General features: G+C 45.1%; 1 long non-coding RNA gene across 3 annotated transcripts; it reads left to right on the top strand.

Moving 5' to 3' along the window:
- Window positions 1-475: 475 nt before the first annotated feature.
- Window positions 476-8,366, top strand: LOC143434219 (uncharacterized). Of its 3 annotated transcripts, none has more exons than XR_013103562.1 (4): window positions 476-1,182; window positions 1,888-2,045; window positions 6,455-6,565; window positions 7,852-8,366. It is a non-coding gene; the product is annotated as an uncharacterized LOC143434219 (long non-coding RNA). The 3 variants fall into 3 exon arrangements; XR_013103563.1 differs by having other exon boundaries at window positions 6,455-8,032; window positions 8,204-8,366; XR_013103559.1 differs by having other exon boundaries at window positions 6,455-8,366.
- Window positions 8,367-17,636: the final 9,270 nt, after the last annotated feature.

The following is a 17,636-nucleotide window of genomic DNA, read 5'->3' as shown; positions in this document are numbered from 1 at the left end:
CCTTTTGAAACTAAGCAAAGTGGGGGTTTCTGCTTAAGCAGAGTCAGAGGAGGATTACCAGTGGTCATGCATAATTTATGTGGCTTTTGTGGGGCCTTGAAAGAGGCCCTGGCATAATCTGGAAACTGAATTAGATTTGTGAACTGAAATGCTCTGGGGCACAGTTTCCTTCCAGGGAAGCCCACACTGCCATTCTTGGCCAGTGTGACTCAGTTTCTCCCTACCAAAGGCATCTGGACTGCCAGCCTCGCCTGTGCTAGTGGGACCTTGTGCTCAGTATGAGGTTGCCTGCTGCTCTCAGGGAGGTATCCCAGGCTGCTTGCTCTGTTCTCAGTAGGGAACAGAGCTCCTCCATCTCTGCAAAGAACAAGGAAAAGACCTGGGCTGACTCTTCCACGTGTGTGTGGTTAGTGGCCCTCTGAACCACTGAAAACAGGGCTGTGTGTCTTTAAGAAGCAAAAACCAATTGAAAGCATGTTGCAACCCTGGTGGTTGCTAAGGCTCTCTCTCTCTCTCTCTCTCTCTCTCTCTCTCTCTCTCTCTCTCTCTCTCTCTCTCTCTTTCACTGCCCAAGTGTCTGAATCTCAGCTTCAGATGAGTGTGGCCTGCTGGGATTTGGGCTGCCAGTTTAATTAGTGTTCAGTAATTTCAATAATGAGTGACAATTCATCCGGGCTTTTAGGTTGGTCTTCTGTTCAGCAGCAAATCAATAATCCACAGTTTTTCCCTTCTTTAAAGACAAGGAAGTGGCATGTGAGCTACATCAGATGAGAAAAATAAATGAGGAAGCGCTCGAGTCCCTCAGTAACTTGAGAGGCAATTGGTTTTAATGGTGTGGGCAGCCTCCCCGGCTTGTTGATGTTATTGAAGGAGTAAAGGTCATTAGGAACTGGAAAGAGGCTCTCGCATCCTCGTGGTAAACAGTTTGCCCTGGCTGTAACCATAGTGATTTGGGTAAATGAACACAGGTATACGGATTACTACCCTATTCCCCAGGCTGCCTGTATTATTGCCTCTGAAGATATAAAAACAATTGAGGCTAATTGTATGAGAGAGAGTTTATTACAAACACAAATGGAAAGAGAAGAAGATAACCGGGCATGTTCTTTCTGAGGCTCCCCACCTGGCCCCTGTACCTTCATGTGCCCTGTGTAACCTGTACTTCCTTGGCTTCAACCCAAGGTCACTACTGGTTTGTCCAGCTTGTCAGTGGGAAGATGCCCTTGGCTGCACTGGGGATGATTCTTTCTTGGCTTTGGAGGGTCTCCTCTAAGTGGGCAGTCATTGGGCTCTGAAGCGCGATCAGAACTCAGCAATTACTTGTTTGGCTGCCAGTGACTCCTCAGAGCAGAGGCGCTTCAAAGCCAAGGAAAGACATTTATCTCTGTGACGAAGACATGGGGGTACAGCCTCTCCCCAGCCAGTGGCTGAGAAGTTCCCCGCATTATGGTGGGGACCCTGCCAGCTAGAGCTGCGGCTTTTTTTTTGTAAACTGGTGTGCTCTCTTTTGTTGCAGCTACAAAGAGGTTTCATAAGGTGTTGTGATTTGCAGTATACAAACCCATTAAAAAAACACCAATGAAATCCCCAGCTGGGAAGGTCAAGTCTAATGAGGTGGGCTGTTGTGAGGAGTGCCTCTGCACAGCATCCCTGATGTAGGCTAGAGGTGCTCCAACTGAACAGCGCTTATAATTATGATCATCTGACACTTCCCATTCACCTCCGGTGTTATTTTTTTTTCCCCTCACAAGAGAACAGATTAATTGTGTATCAACTGATATACATAAAAAGTGTTTGATAGAAGGCTTAATAAAGTAACATTAAATAGGCAATCCCACTGAAATTCTAATGTGTGTATTCTTAATTAAATTCCCTGGCATGGTACAGCCATTCAGGTACATCCTGGTTGCCTCTGCACCTACCAGACAAGCCTAGAAGATGGTGGGAAGAAAGACAACTGCACAAAGAAGTCTCTCACTCCTCCCTCATCTCGGCCCAGACAGGAGAAGGCTGATCAGAAAATAAAGAAGGAGCACCCGATCCAGGTATGGCCTGGGCTATTGTTGGAATCTGTGTCTACATCGGCCCTTGGCTGCTACTCCTAAAATCCATTGCACTCATTAGCCCTGAGTTTTATATTATTATTCAGTGCCAGGTGAGACACTGTAGATTAATTGAAGTAAAGATGCTTCGAAAAGAAGAGAATAAAGGGGAGGAGGGAGGTAAGGTTACTTTTATGAAGAAGCAGAAGAAGAGGAGGAGAAAGAGGGGTAGGAGAAAGAGAAGAAGAGCAGCTGTGAGGAAGAAGAGGAGGAAAGGATGGAAGAAGCAGAAAGGAAAGAGAGGCAGGGGAGAGAGTAAGGTTATGGACTAGGAAAAGAAGAAGCATTAGGAGAGGCACACTCAGCAGTCCTGGCTGTATCCTAGAGAGGAACTGTTGAGCTGGAGCAGAATAAATATGTGTTTAAAAGCCACATGTAGAGGTAATGAGGCGACCTGATTCATTAACTGCCTTGAAGTAGTCCGCAAAACCTCTCCCCTCTGCGCTGTGCCATCGCATCCACCCCGCCAGCTGGCTCGGGCTGCACTCCTTCCAACGCCCAGTGTTGCTGCCACAGGGGATTGGCACATTTCTCCCCACAGGCCCTGCAGACCTACATGGAATTCATCTGCTAAGTGGGGAAACGAGACAGGTGAGGCAATGTGCTGTTGCCCAAAACATCGCCTGGAAGCAATCACAGCCTTGAGAAAAAAAAGACAAAAGATACTAGTGAAATGCCCAAGAAGAGGAGTGAGATGTGCTCACGTGCAAGGCAGTCATATACCTTGTCTTGTGTCCTGCTTCTCTGTGAGTATCTGAGGGGACCTTCCCAACTGTCAGGAAGACCTGGGATGAAGGCACTACCTAAAGGGCCTAGGAGGCCTGGGGGGACCTGAATGTCACCAGTGGGAAGGACATTCCAGATCTCTCCATGCCTACGCTGGGCATAAGCACTGTGAAGTGGCACACTAGCTTGACAGGCGAATAGTGATTGCAACCAGGCTCTTCGTTGTGGAAGCTGTGAAGTCCCAGGCTGAACATTGAACCCAGCCAAGACTCAGTTTCCCTTCCTCTGAAGGAGCTAATATTCCACCTTCCAAGTTGACTCATCTCTGGGACATACCACTATGTCAGGTGCCACCTGACACAGAGAAGAGGCTACCTGCCAGCCTTTCTAGAGTGGATGTGCTCTAGTGAGGGGACAATAGACAGACCATACCCATGAGGAAAGAAACCCATGAGAAAGGAAAGAAAACACAAGTCCAGATGTCTCCAAGACCTCTTCATGTGGTGCTGAAGGAAGAAGCCCGAGATAGGTGCTGAAGGCCAGGGCAAGGAAGCTCAAGGGCATGAGCAGTAGGCAAAAGACCTGAACCTTCAGGGAGACCAGGGCTGGGCTTCCTATTATAAACTGTAGAGCCTGCCAGATGCATAAGTCTGAGACTAATACTGGCTACACAGCGGGGCTCAATCTGACCTGAGCTACTGAGTGACAACTGGTCTTAAACAAGCAAGAAAGCAAAAGCTAGAAACAAAACAAAACAATAACACAACAAAACAAGAGACCTGTAGTGTAGAGCCCTGGCTGCCTCAGCTAAGGCTGAGAGGTGTTGGAAAGATGACAACAAGAAACTGGGCTGAAGATGGTAGCTGAGACTCGACCTTGACCCTGGCAACAGTAACTACTGTATTGAACTTTGAGTGAAACTCCTGGGAACCTCACTTCTAGAAGATATACATGCTAGCTGCTCTTTGGATTATGAGTATAGTGGTTTTTCTTTGCTGAGATAAAACAATGATTGCTTCTCCCAAGTCCCCTTCCTGTCAGAAACCAGGGAAGGTAGGTTGGCCTGTGCAGCATTGCTGGCTGTGTCTGGAGGTTCCTTAGCAGATAGGAGCTCAGTTCCCATAGTGCACTTGGCTATTTGCCACCCACTTTCAGCCTGGGATGCCACTGACCCAGCCAAGGGCATCACGATCAAATGGGCCTCTAGGAGGAGATACTACAAGGCTCTTCCTGGCCATAAGTCTCACAGAAGCACATAGTTCCTAAGCTAACCTTGGCTCTATCACTGCCTGCCAAGTAAGGTCACTATGCTTGGGTCACCCACCCCATGCATCCTGCAACACCCTCTCTTTCTGGTCTTCCCTATTCCTGAGTTCCACGGAGTTTTGTGTTGTTGAAGCTGAGCTACAGGTTGTTCTCTTAAACATACTCCCACCTCCATGCTTTGGTCCTAATTGTCCAGATTATCACTCATCCTGCAAATCTTGGGCTGAAGCTACCCCTGAGCCTGAGTGCCCAGAACTAGCAGTAGGGCCGATACAATATTCACATCACACCAATGGCTGAGTGGAAACTATACATCAGCAGGTGTTCAGGATAGACTATCCCCAAGTGGCCAGATGTTCAACATTATGGAGAGAAACAGTGACCCAAGAAGAGAACTCACAGTAGCCAGAACCACTAGGTATCTTGGAAGAAACAACTCCAAGCTGAGGGGGCCCTGCAATGAAAAGTCAACAGAACCTAGATGATCAGGTGGCCAGTTTAGTGAGTGGCTCTGAGAACTTCATCTGCCCATGAATGGATGCTGGTGGTGTTATACTGCCTCCTGCCTGCTGACATTGACTGTGCCCAAGGCAAGGCATAGCCACTGAGTATGTGTGGCCAGCAGCCTAGATCTATTGAACCCTTGGGATAGAGATACTGTGTCTGGGTCTGTTCAGATTCAAACCACATAAGAATCTTTTCCTAGCCTTGTGGACAGTATGATTACAGCCCCTCTTTTAGGACTAGAAAACCTAAGCAGAAGCACTACCCCAGGTGAAAAGTTTTGTTTTGTTTTGTTTTGTTTGTTTTTAGTATGACCTCACAGGAGCCTCTACTACAGAGCTCTCCCATGCTGAGTTCCTTGTCTCTCTGCAGGATATGACAAAACCTAATGACTTTCCCTATAAGCTTAAGTCCCATTCTCCTGTGAGAATGACCACAGTCCAGGCCCCAATGGGAGCAGTGACACTCTCAGATATCCCCTTGGCAAGCCCTGGGCACCTCTTCATATACTTAACACTCGTACTTTTAGTTTCAGACAGGTTCTCACTAGATTCCTTAGGCTGCTCTTTAATTCACTCTGTAGCCAAGGCTGGCCTTGAACTGAGTAATTCTATCTCAGTCTCCAGAATAGTTGGGACGACAGGCCTGTGCCCCTCAGGCAATCTACCCACAGCAAAATCTAAAGTAGAAAACAAAGAGGAGCGAACGTTGAAGACTCAAACTGAAAACCGTGCATTTTAAGATGGCTTCAGTTCTGTGGAGGTGGAAGTAACCAGGACAGGGTGGCTATGGCCTGGAGCTGACAAGACAGTGGGAACCTCCCCAGCCTCAGCCTCCACTTCCATGTGGCAGTCCAGAAGGAGGGCTAGTTCTCTAGAACTTAGCAAGAACTGCACTGGGAGGTCACACCGCTGTGCTGGACTCTCCCTGCTGAGCATCTAGGAGAGGAAGATATCAGGGATTACTTAGGATACTTAGGAAGGAGCCTAGGGGGATGTTGGTCATACAACAGTTGCCCTTCTAGTCTGACTGCCTTGCACTCCCATACTGAGCTCCTGGTCTCTGCAGGATATGACAAAACCCAATGACTTTTCCTATAAGCTTAAGTCCCATTTCTCCTGTGAAGCAGAAAGGCTCCATCTAGAGCAGTAGCACCCTGACACATCCCCTTGGCAAGCCCTGGGCGCTACTACAGTGGAGGCAGCAGGTACCTAATGTGTGCAAAGTACCTTGCCTACTGTGTATGAGACATTTGCTGCTGAGTGTAAGGAAAGAGTGCCCACTGTGTATATGAGGAATAGCACTTTTTGTGTGCAAGGCACTGAGCCTGCTGTACGGCATGCACACTCACTGGGATTGACTAATAAGCACCTACTGTGTGTGAGGCACAGTATCTACTGTGTGCAGGGAAGCATGTCTAGGCACAGGATCAGGGCATAAAAGATATGGTAAATGTCTGTAGTTGGCATTCAGATATCTCTCACCCCTTCCTAGATCAGCTGACATCTGAATGCTTTGTTCAGGGGGACAGTATAACCTTCGTTCCCTGGTTGTTGTTGTTGTTGTGGTGGTGGTGGTGGTGGTGGTTGTAGTTGTTGTTATTGTTTTCTTCTTTCCAGAAACAGAGATGTTTCAGAAGGAATACTTGGAACTTAGAACATGGCCCTTGGTTTCACAGCTGCAGTGGCAGGAAAGCCCAAGAACAGGACAGGGTAATGGGAAGTGTCTCTGCATTCTTGCCACAGCATGGTGAGCAGAACAAAGCAGAGAAAGGGCCTCCCAGCCTGCCCCGGCCAGCCTTGAGTTCTCAATCCTTTGTCCTAAAATAACAGGTTTCTATGCTGTTTCTTCCCTAGCGACCATTCTTTCTCCTCCCTTTCTTCCTTGGGATATCCTGGACTACAGGCAGCATGGTCTCCCTCAGGACCTGTCCAGAGTGACTCCTATTGGTCTGGTATCCAGAATAGGTATGGGAGGGGCCCTGTAGGTAAGCCCAAGTGGGCAGGAGGGAGGCTATGCAGAGCAGTGACTCCCAAGGCATCTCTGTTGGCAATTTTCCCCAAGTTCATGGTTCCAGTCAGAGGGAAGCAGTAAGACCTTCGGCTTTGTTTTCAGTATGTGCCCTGGAGAATTAGGAGGCAAAGGCAGGGGTGGGGCCACAGCTGGAAGGGAAGGGCAAAAGTCATTCAGGCATTTGGGAAAGTGTCACTTTAAAATATGAGAGGACCCCCTCAGGCTTCCAGGCAGGGCCAGTCCCCTGCTGATGTGGAAAGGGGCTAGTGGAAAAGAAAACCCACAAGTAGCCAGCAGGATTGAGACTCCAGCCCAAAGAGCCTCATTTGTTTTGTTTTGTTTTTGTTTTTTTTTTTTTTTAGAAAGGGGAAGAAAGAGAAGTACTACTCTAACGCTCCCTTGCCCTTGCACACACACCAACACACAGGAAGAGCATGTGTTTGTTGGCGTATGCGAACACACACTAGAGTAACCATGCGCAGAATTCACCTTCATCCTTAGACATGACACTGGCCCTGTTGCCCTAGAAATATGGAACCAGGGAGTTTCTATTTGAAAAGTGATTTTGGGAGAAAAAAAAAAAAAGTCTAGCGTGTGATCACGAGTCTCAGTCAAAAACTGGCTCCCAGTGGGGTCAAATGATCAAATTTCATAAGCTGACTTGGACCAAAGTCATGTGTGTGGCTCTTATAGTCCAAAATTTTTCTCTTTTTTCCCTCTAATATCTACCAAACAGAACAATGAGGGCCTTTGAAATTCCCCAGAGACCTACTATTAAAACCACAATTTACAACTGCACCATACCATCTAATGTGTTAACCAGGTGTTCGGTGTTATTGTTTGAAACTCTACCTTGGTTTAAATCAAATGAAGAAAAGCCAAAAGTCCAATTAAAACCCACATTGCCTCTTTATCGAGGGGAGGTGAAAGACATTCATTACAGAGTTAATGGCAGAAGTCTCATAAAATGCTAGGCCATCCCTTTTTCTTCTAGGTTCTGATTTCTTGCTTAGAGTCTCACAGCTCGATGGCATTTCCTGTTCTTAACTTAACAGGGAGGTTTTTTTTGGGGTGGGGAGGAGTGGAGGTAAAATAAACTTAAGAATTTCTGGCTTAATTGTCGTAGCATGTAGGACACTCTGGCAGAATTTGACAATTGAATGTTGTCATGGGGTATTAAGATCCTGCAGTGGGCCCATTTAGGCGATTATTTCATAGGCTGTCCCTTAATACCTTCCAGGCTCTGGCTGCATCCTCCCTGCCAACATGTGTCCATTGTATTTAATACATCAATGACAACAAATTTATGTTGCTAAGCTCAAAAAAAAAAAAAAAAAAAAAAAAAGGAAAAAGCAAACCCCACGGAAAGCCCTTGTAGACACTGACCAAGCAACGTGGAATTCTGCTGTCTTCACTTGGAGGTAATGACTTCCAGACTTAAAGTGCCTGTCTTTGTCTTTGGTCATTTTTCACATTCCAACTTGATCCCAAACGCCATGTTCCTTTGTGCCTGTGATTTTCTACTTAGATGTCATGGTCACCTCCCCTCCTGTCACTGAATCTTCTCCGACTTTCCCTGCTGTTCCCCACAGATGCTCCTCGCTCATTGGCAGCCATGCCTGTATCGCCTGGAAGTGTCTCGCCCAGTTCCCGTCGACTCCTCTCTTTATAAAGGACTAAGAACAGACAACAGGATTTTTTTTTTTTCTGGCCTCCTGGCTGCTGTGCTGAAATAAATAAGATAATCTGATAAAATCAGATCCATTTTTCTCTTTTCATAGAATTTGTGAAGCTGGGGGGGGGTGTCAGTTACACCACATCTGTTCCCCTTTACGCCTTATTTAAGAAAATAACTCTTGCCAGATTTTTACCCACCCATAATAATTACACCATTTTTACAGATGTGGTTTTTAACAGCTTCATTCTGGCCCCGAAACTTTTATACAATTTGCAATGAATTTGCTTCTTGGCTTGCACTTTGTTATTAGCTGGCAATAAAGAGAGGGAGGTCAAGGAGTCTGTTGCCAGAACTGCACCTTTGATGGGTGTTTCCCTAACCCAGACTCTGAGAGCAGAAGTGGCCACTGCCATCACCTCCACTCTGTCAGCCTGAGAAGCAACACTCTTTGGAGCTGGGCACTTGAGCACTGCCCTTGGCAGCTCTCTTCCTCATTGTCTTACTTTATCCCCTTCCACCCCCTTTCCGAGCCCTAGCCCAGAGTGGAACTGTTCTGAGACCTTGGATGCTGCCAAAGAAGCAGGGTTTGCTTTTTCACAGTACCCAGCCCGAAGCTGAGAGCCCAAGCAAATGTACCCCAGGACTATGGGTCTGATGTTGATTCTGAGGGGACACATAGGCCATATGAGTGTGTTGGTCTGTGCCCTCACACTGTGTACAGACTCAAGTCACATACAAAACCAGCTAAGAATCAAGTTCAAACAAACAAACAAACAAAAATGCACACTGCAGGGGGATTCTGAGAGCAGTTTGGAAATACTTCACGGTGCTGGGATGTCAGGGGGAGTCCACACACAAGAAAGCAAGTAGCAGTCAGGGTGTCACAACACAAAACATGGCAAGGAACTTGTCAGACCATGTTGTTATCCCATGCTCTTGTAATGTGATGGTCCCCATGACAGAAGGGTCCATGGCAGAGCAGAGGTGCTCAGCTTTTAAGTGTCACAGGGTGACCACATTGGGGCTTAGGCCATTCTCTCATCTTCCCTATGTATTATATATTCTAAGAGATTCCAGCTAGTACAAGTAGCAGAGCATCTGCAGCCACATAACCAGAGTGCTCCACAAGGGTGTATGATGGGCTCCAGCTTCCTCAGAGTCACTTAAAGATAAGGCCCAGCACAAACAAGCAAGACCTCAAGACCAATAGAACATGGGCAGAAAAAGCTACTCAAGGAACCTGGACCAGCACAAGTTCCTTCTCCACAGTCTCAGGACAGTGAAGCCTGGACAGCTGACTGTCCTCCCCAGGGTGCCCCAATGGCCATAGAGTGGCCTGGTTTTCCCATTTCCACTGGATTCCACTTATGTTTTCTTCTCTCTGTCTTGCACTGCTTCAGCACAAGCATGAAAATTATTTGTTTTCTTGTATTTGTTTGTATGTATGTGTTCTCTGCTAAAACAGAACAAAAGCAAGCAAGCAAAGCTCACTGTAGAGCCAAACTGGCCTGAGCTGGGGAAAATGGAGAGGAAGTGGTTGTTGCCCCAGAGATGGGATGGGGTCAGAAGTAAACTTCTTAACTCTCTTTTATTCAGATATATCTCTTGACCCTGGCCATTGCTCCTTCCCTCTTTCCTCCTCCTTTGCTTCCTTCCTCTCTCCTTTCTTAGAATGTCAAGCAAAGCCCTCCATTTTCTTAACACTGCTCAGTTCCAGAAATGCCCATCAAAGCTAAGCCCATCGTAGGAGGAAGCTTAGCAATCAAGTTTATCATGACATCCGATTCCTGACTCAACCTAGATTGAGGTGTTTTCCATATAGGACAGAACTCTGCTGTGCAAAGACAGCACATGTCATAGCACAGAGATCTGCTGGGGCAGCGTGGTGGTGAGGCAGTGCAGATCTGAGCATGACAGCAGCCATGCTTCTATTGAGCCTGGTTCTTTGTGGACACCCTTGAATGCGCTCTGTTAGTCAGTAGAGCTTTCCAAGAAACAGATGGGTTTTCTCTTTAGTGTCTGCACATAGTAGGCATGCCAAACTTTGCATGGCATTAATGATTTCAAACACCATGGAGAAAGATTCACTGTCCTCCCACACACGACTCCAGAGAGAGATGGAAGAAGACGGTTGGGTAAGAATAGACCTTAGGAGAGATGTCTACAGGAAAAAAATCACAGAAGCAGGGAGTAGGCAGGCAGGGGTGAGCAGAAGCAGGACCCCCTGAGTCGCCTGGCCTTCTCCACCATAACATCCCTACCTTCCCAGCCTGCCTTTAGCCTAGAGTTTGTAAGGGTGGTAATTCCCAGTCTTCAGTTGACACAAATGAGCAGCAAAGGCCAGGCAAGTCCAAGCAGTGAAGCCCCCTCACTTCAGAGGCCATTTTTTGTTTTATTTCTCCCCAGTGAAAGGAAATAGTTTGGAAGCAAACATACCGAGTTCTGGCATGGTTTCTGTTCTCAGAGCCCACTGACTGCAAAAGGACCCCAAGTCAAGAGGAGTCTCAGGGAGGATCCCAGGGCTTGGCTTGTAGAGTTCCTGGACACTGGGGCTACCGTGGCAAATGGAAAGCTCCTGCTCTTGCATCACTCAGGCTCTGGCATTCTTGTGGGGTGTGGTTGATGAACAATATCCCCTCCTCCCAGTCTGTTCTGACAGAACAGAAGAAGCAGAGGCATTAGATAAGAGTGACCTGGGGATCTGACAGCCTGGGTCCTATAGTGTAAAGAGGAGTTCTCTTCAGGGTTTCTAGAAAACTTAAAGATGTGGGAAGAAGCTCAGCTAGCCAGCCTCAGAGCCTCAGGTGGGGACTGTTCCTCCCTGCCCACTGTCCCCCAGCTCAGCCCAGGCTGAGGGGCTAAGGGAATCCAGAAAGCCCTCACTTGGGTATTCCCAGTGGCTTCTTGTTTTCTGATAGTCAAGCAGCATGCTAGGCTATCCTGACTATGCTCTGCTTTCCTGTGTACACAGGACCTCAGCACATCCTATCCTGTCAAGCCCAGCTTGCCCTGTTAACTATGGTCCTGCTTGCCAATGGCTGAGCTAGAGGCCACGGTGCCTTCCTCCTAGGGCAGCCTGCTGTTACCCTACCCCCACCCAGACTGACTCTATAGGGGCTCCTAGGCTGCTGCTGGGGGGTTCATGGGCCCTAAGGGGCCGCAGCAGGGTAAGGCCCATACAGGGCCTGGAGCATGCACAGCCAGTGCCTTGCTCAGGGCTGGAGGGAAGTAGCAGTTTGTCCGCTAATGAATTTAGATGATATTCAGCTTCTGCTGCTTAATTCACTCGGTGGCCTTGGCGTTGCCAACGCTGCGCACAGGGACCCCAAGTAAATCTCCTCGACTCGGTGTCAGAGTCGCCCCAACAACAGGCAGGCGCCCCGCAGGCCTCAACGGCCGCTGCCCCTGGCCTGGGCCTCGGCAGGGCCTATGTCCCCAGTGGCCCCCAGCTCCCCGCCCGACAAGGCGAACAGCAGCGCAGGCTGGTGTTCCCGTGCCCTGCTCTGGGTGGTCTGGGCACTGGGGCTGCTTCCGAGCTCATTTGCCTGCAGACGCCCTCACCTTGTCAGCGCCAATAATTATCCAGTCTGCGCTCCTCAGCGCTGCCATTTCTTAAGATTGGATTAGATTGAAGAGGCTGAGGCCTGGCTCCTCTGTGCATTTTCTCAGTCAGTTAGCATAACCACTGGGGGCCTCGCCGAGGCCTACAGCACAGCTACACTAACTTTCTCTCCCCTTCCTTATTACGGAGCTTAATAACAGCAGGCAGTGTATTAATATGTAAGAGATCAAGAGATTATTGATTAGAGTCACTTGCCTAATATCCCCTGTCCGTCATGTAGTTCAGCAATTCTTTCATGATTTTTTGTGTCAGGCCATTTAAATATTCATGACCGGGTTGCTTTGTACCTCCACGGCTGAATTTCTAATTAATCTGTCAAAAGAAATACAATATGCCCGGCAGCCTTATTATTATAAGGGTCAGCTGAAACAGAGATGGCCTGGCGAGGCCTAAGGGGTAATTAATTATAACAATGCCGTGTTTACCTTGTGTGGTACCTGCGGCCTAAATGAGCGCTAAATTAGACTCAAGCCACTCCAGTGCGCGTTTGAAGCCTCCTGGATGTACCAGACTAGATCATAATGACGGAGGAGAGAGGAGAGCCTCCGCCATGTAACAACATAATCAGCAATTATAGCTGCGAAATGGGGAGAAGGGGGAATTTTATCTCATTAGAAAAGCCCAAGCAGAAAGTTTTTTTTTTTTCTGTCACCAGCTCTTTTCTTTAGAATTCAAATGATTCCACTCTAAAGGTGAGGGATCTCAAATCTAATTCCAGTGCAGATAGCTGGTCTAATTAGTGGTATACTTTGGCTAAAATATGAATGACATTTGTTCCAGCTTGGAGCGGCCTATTAATAGCGGGTGTCAGAGAGACACATTAAGTGTATCATTCGTCTGTCAATTTATCTCTGTCATTATTGTTTCTTTATTTCCTCTGCCACATTATGGTCACTAATTTCTTCTCACTTTTATGAGATTCTTAATGTGGGCCTTTAATGAACTCCAAAAACTCATCCAAACTCTAAAATTAAAACACTAGGCTCCTGTCAGGGTAGCGCGGCAGAGTATAACTTGAATAGTATCATTCTCCTGTCAATTTATTTCCGTCATGATTTTTCTTTATTCCCTGCCACATTATGCCCACTAGTTTAATTCCATTTTTATGTGACTTGTTAATGTGAATTTTAGGTGGCTTTTAATCACCTCCAAATTTGTAGAATATCACAATAAATCATAACTGTACCCCCTCTTATGACAATTTATTTCTGTCATTATTTTTTATTTCTCCTTCCTTATTACAACCCCGTGTTTCATCTCCTACACTGTGACCTTTACATGGCTGCATTTTAAAAAGCAGCACACAGAAAGTTTGCTCTTTCTGAGAAACTGGAACCAAGAGATGGGTTTGGGTTTTGTTCATCTGTCATGGGCCACAGGTGTGTTTTACTTCTACCTTGAACTCTGCTCTTGGTTGGCAAGGTGCATCTAGTGTTGAACATGCAGAACACAGACAGAACAGAACAAAACCGTGGGTGTTGTAAGTAAACAGACACTTTAGGTGGACATAGGCAGAGACAATGTCGGGTTCAGAAGACAACATTTAATTCCAACAATAAGACTCTAATGTACGTGAGCCTTCGGAAAGAGGATGCCTCTCTTTACACAGTTACCTCTCCCATACCTGGGTATTCTGGGTTCCTCTTGGTTAAGTCCATGTCTGAGTTCAGAGATTGGCCAAGAATTCAAATCTTTACTCACATCTTTGGCATGGCCTGTGAGCTACTATATGTTTCACATCTCCAAAGAGTTGAAAGATAAATCAGAATAAGAGTCTCATTTGGTGGCCTGTAAAAATCATAGGGAATTCAAATTTTGCTTTCTACAAATAAAGTTTTATTGGAACACTGGGTTTTCATGTGTGAGTTAGCCTTAGCTGCTTTCATGGTTAGGGGAAGCATGGAGTTGCTGCAATAAAAATCGTTTGGCAATCCACTGACTATTGATTTCTGGATCAATTCTCCAAGGGCTGCTTGGCATTGTTTTTGTTAGCCTCTTCAGACTGGGTCAAGCCCAGGCTGGCATGGAGATAACAGTTCTCCTGCTTCGGCCTTCAAAGTGCTGAGAATCCAGGTTTGTGCTCTGTACCAGGTCTCCAAAAAGGTTCATGGTACCTCACATGCTGTCTCACAACCAGCCAAGTCGAGAGGAAACTGATGCCTATGACTGCAATATGGGCTATATATTCTGGGTGACCAAATGAATATGTTGGAGGGGCTTTCATTCATCTATAACCTCAAAGATATTTTCTGTGCTTTATACTTGTGAGAAGCATTACAGGAGTATCAGGCATTTGAGACATAGAGGGGTTTAAGGCATAGCCCTAGAGCTGATTAACTGAGTTCTACTCCACTATAAAAAAAATCAAGATTTAAATCTTGTAGAACTTAAGACTTCCAGACAGCTCTGCTTAATGTGAGTTAGTGTTTCAGAGTGGGTTAGGGTCAGCTGGTTTTTAGGCTACCCAAAAGTTTATTATAACAAAGTTTTCAGTAGCACACACAGCATCTTTCAAGGAGTGTGTTTGGCTTGGTTGTTGGGAATTCTAAAATGTGTCACTTGAAAGATGCCCCTCCTCCCAGGAGCTCTGTCCTTACCTCTGATCTTCAAGTCAATAAGGTACATGGAATTTTTCTTGAATGGCTTTCCAGTTTTCTTTTATCTGTAGGAATGGGAGGATCTAAGTACAGCCAGCTCCCCATGCAATGGAACCCATATCTTCTAGGCACAACTTACCTTGGCCTCAAAAACATCAGTAGCTCCCTTATCTGAAGAATCAGGACAGCTAAATAAATGTTCAGCTCCTCTATGCCGTTGTAGGTGACTCTTGATGCTGGAATTCCCTGAGGAGTGGGGCTGGCTTCTCTTCCATGATGCTGTCTCTAAGCATCATGGATTCCCACAGCTGTCTCACTTTCTCACCCAGAAACCAAGCCACCTGCCACCTGTTCTAGCCACTTGGGATGTAGCCACAGAGCCTGGCTGACTCAGCACACATTATTCTCTCTCTCTCTCTCTCTCTCTCTCTCTCTCTCTCTCTCTCTCTCTCTCTCAAATACAGAGTAGTTTTATCTGTTGTGAATTACTGTGGTTCTTTGGTTCTCTTTCTTCTGATAAAGGAAGTAATATGCTCACTTATCAGAACACAGAGGGAATCGTCAAGAAGAAAATATTAAGTATCTGCAGTCTTCCCATCCAGACAGTATGAATTCATTTAAGTTTCCTTCTTTGTTTCTTTCCTTTCATAACTGAAGTCTACTGGATAATATTTAAATTATATACTTGATATTTTATTGGACACATTCTATCAACATATTCCCCCCCCCATAAGCTATTTATAACATTGAAATGACAAAGCACTCAACAAAGAAGAAAGCCTTAACACTGGCAAGTAGCCTAAGCTGGCACTGTATTTTTTGATAAATGACAGAGAGCTTTAAGGTTGAGGCCAAGAGGAAGACTCCCACCCTCTCAACTGTAGTCAACATCTTCAACATTTCACTGGAGGTTCTAACCAGGACACTCAGGCAAGGAAAAGATACAGAGGCTTCCAGATTAGAAACAAAGTAACACTATCTCTACTTTGAAACAAGCACCTCCATGTCTCTGTTTCTAATTCTCTTCAAAGAATTGATTAAAGAATATTAGAGTCAATCATCAAAGTTTCAGGGTATAAGATTGAGATGAAATATCAGCTGTATTTGTATTGTATATGTATGCCAATGGTGCTTTATTTTTATATTTTATGTTGTTAGATTTTATAATAAACAGTCTAAATAGAAAATTAAAAGATAATTCTATTTATAACAGTAAAAACAAGAAACAAAACGTAACAAAATAAATGGAAGGCCAATACACTAGCGACATTCACTGAAAAAGACTTAACACAGCAAAGTATTCTGCTAGAAAGGCTGAACATGAAAAGAATGATGGTATTTGCCAGATGAATCTATAAAGTTAATGCAATACCTACCAAATGCCACTGGATTTCTCACTTTTCTCTTATAGAATATTTTTTATTCTTTGAAAATTTTATTATATGCATCCAATTTTTTTTTATCCACCTATCCCCAACTCTCTCCTACTCCTCCTGGATACTTCCCAATTCATTCTGCTCCCCACTTTTTGTGCTTTTTATTCTTGTAAACCACTGATTCTAATTGGTGCTGTCTGCAGGAATGTTGACCAATCTTGTTGTACAGGTCTTGTGCAAATAACTGTACCTGCAGTGAGTTGATGGGGCTGATAACCATGTTATGCCTAGACACAGCTTTTCTTTGTACTCTCTCCATCCTCCAGCTCTCAACTCATTTCCTTCTCTTCTTCTTCCATAGTCCCTGAGCCTATGAAGTTTGACATAGATGTGCCAATTAAAAATGTACTCAATTATTATGATCAGCACTTTTGCCAGTTACAATCTTCTAGTTAAACTGACGCCCACTGCAGAAAAAGCTTCTCTAGTCAAGGTTGAGAGTAGCACCAATCCTCAGGATGTACACATAAATATTTAGAAGGTAGTTTGACAGCATGTCCATTTAGCAAACCACCAGTAGTAGGTTCTACCTTAGAACCTCTGATCTCTTGAGCCATGATCTTTTGACCAGCTTTACAGAACCAGATGGAAATTCTCTCCTGAATAGAAATTAATTGGTTACCCTAAATCATTCACATCATTATTACATTGGTATCATTGGGTTTCTTATAGGAATTAATAAACTGCTCAATTCATATGAAAATGCAAGGGGCTTATAATAGTTAAACATTCCTGGGAAAGGAACCATGTTAGAAGGATCACATGTGCAGCTTACACATTCACAGTTGTTAAGATAGGTTGGCTTTGCCGTAAGGACATACACAGAGATCAACATCATAGAATCTAGACTCCAAACCCAAGTGCACGCATAAATGTTCAGCTGATATTTCACCAAGAATGCCAAAACATTTCAATGGAGATGGGATAGTCAGCAAGTGGTCCTGTTGGTAAATGGACCACACCAAAAGTGAAGGTGGATTACTGCTTCATAGACTCTACCAAGAGAAACTCAAATGAACTGAAGACCAAAAAGCAGATAAATCTACAAAACCCCCCAACAGAAAACATAAGTGTTCATTTCTATGATCTGGAATCTGGTAATAGTTTCTTAGATATGACATTGAAGGTATAAGCAATATAAGTAGATGCGTTTGATTTTTATGAAAATAAAGGCTTTAAAAGACAGTATTAGGAATGCAAAAACAAAGAAACAAGCAAAAAACACAACCCCAGGGGAAGAGAAACAAATGGTGGATTGTGTGTCTTATGAGGGCCTAGTATCTAAAATATATGAAGAAATCTTTCAACTCACCAATCAAAATGCAAATAGCCTAGTTAAAATATGCTAAAAACATGGCTAGAACATTCTCTAAGGAGTTTGTGAAATGACCCATAAAAAAATGGAAAGGTGAAGTGTGTTGGTGTATGCATGTTCTAGGATCAAGGAGGTTGAAGCAGGAAGGCTCTCGAGTTGAGAGCAGGAGGAGCTGTATTGTTACGCTTTTTCTCAAAACAAAACAAACCGACAAACAAAAACCAAAAACTAAGAAGAAAAAAAAATAAAAAATTCCATCGAAGCAGACTCATTTAATCATCAAAAGGAATAAAGCACACAGTCTACAACATGGCCAATACCTTGAAAACATAATGCTAAATGAAAAAAGCATTCACAAAAAATTATCTGTTCTTGTT

This window comes from Arvicanthis niloticus, chromosome 1 (assembly GCF_011762505.2).
Source record: "Arvicanthis niloticus isolate mArvNil1 chromosome 1, mArvNil1.pat.X, whole genome shotgun sequence".
NCBI lineage: Eukaryota > Metazoa > Chordata > Mammalia > Rodentia > Muridae > Arvicanthis > Arvicanthis niloticus.
The sequence above is the reverse complement of the archived record's forward strand: the minus strand, read 5'-3'. Positions and strand labels throughout refer to the sequence as shown.